A 1,320-nucleotide genomic window follows, 5' to 3' on the forward strand; every position below is an offset into this window, starting at 1 on the left:
CTGTTTTCCATTTCTTCCTCATATTTAGCTTAAATCTCAATTTGTGCAATTTAAGATGATCTCACCTCTAGAGAATACTAGAGAAAGGCTGTCTCTTTGTCTCTTAAGAGCTCTTCATAAACTACTTGGACCGTCCGTTGACTTGGCAGAAGCGAAAATGAAATAAACTGAAGAGGAAAAATAGAGTGGGGGGAGGGAACTAAAGCAAGTAAATCAAAAGAATCCTACTAAAATCAGACAACTTTTACTTGCAAGTCCACACTGCTGTCAGCCAGTCAGTTTAATTGGATTGTTAAGAAATAGTTAAAGCTAAAATTTGAAACTGGAAGTTCAGAGATACCAATTTCCCTATTTCAAAATAATGGAGTTTTTCTACCTGGAGCTCATGTCCATTCCAGCCATGTTATTTTTGTGATTCTGTAGCAAAGTAACTTTCTTTAAATTTTTCTGCTAATCAGATGTTGGCAAAAATCACAATGGCCAAATGAGGATAACATTAAATAATATGAAATTCATAATTATTATAAGTTATCAAAGCCAGGCCTTTCTCTTCTTGAGCTTCCCTGGTGGCTCAGAGGTTAAAGCGTCTGCCTGCAATGCGGGAGACCCAGGTTCGATCCCTGGGTTGGGAAGATCTCCTGGAGAAGGAAATGGCAACCCACTCCAGTATTCTTGCCTGGAGAATCCCATGGACGGAGGAGCCTGGTAGGCTACAGTCCATGGGGTCACAAAGAGTCGGACACGATTGAGCGACTGCACTCATAAATTATCAAAAGGACACAGTGGTAAATCAGATCATTTTCCAAAAGTAAATTCAAGGTTCTCCTTTCGACTTTTATTTTTCATACAACCAGACGAAAATTTAGGGGTGAAGTCACTTCTTGGACAATGACTTCTTTTAAGTTTAGTTCACCAAAACTGAGTTTCATTTAAAATGAAAATCTGTTGCCTGCTTTATGACAGTTCCAAGATATTCACCAACACCACCTTCTTCATCAGTACAGACTATGGAACAAACGATGCCATAAAGCAAATAGCTGTGATTCTCCTGACAGAAAAACACTTCCAATTCAGTAAAATATTTAAGATGTTATTTTGTAAACTGGTGATAAAAATAAATTCTCAGCCACAGCAAAGACGTGATTGCAAAATGCTGGTAATGAAATGCATCTCAAACACAATAGCTGGCTTTAAATGTTTCAGATCTTAGAGTTAGCCAAATAAAAACAGCAAAACAAACACATGAACCCACAAAAGACAATGAAGAATAAATCTACAGTTCTCCTTTAGGTTTTGTTGGAAATGAGGAAAGGAGAGTTC

General features: G+C 37.7%; 1 non-coding gene across 1 annotated transcript; it reads left to right on the forward strand.

The window, feature by feature from the left end:
* Positions 1 to 560: 560 nt before the first annotated feature.
* Positions 561 to 632, forward strand: TRNAC-GCA (transfer RNA cysteine (anticodon GCA)). The gene has a single exon. It is a non-coding gene; the product is annotated as a tRNA-Cys (tRNA).
* The last annotated feature ends 688 nt before the right edge of the window (positions 633 to 1,320 follow it).

This window comes from Odocoileus virginianus, chromosome 14, assembly GCF_023699985.2.
Source record: "Odocoileus virginianus isolate 20LAN1187 ecotype Illinois chromosome 14, Ovbor_1.2, whole genome shotgun sequence".
In the NCBI taxonomy this organism is placed as follows: Eukaryota; Metazoa; Chordata; class Mammalia; order Artiodactyla; family Cervidae; genus Odocoileus; species Odocoileus virginianus.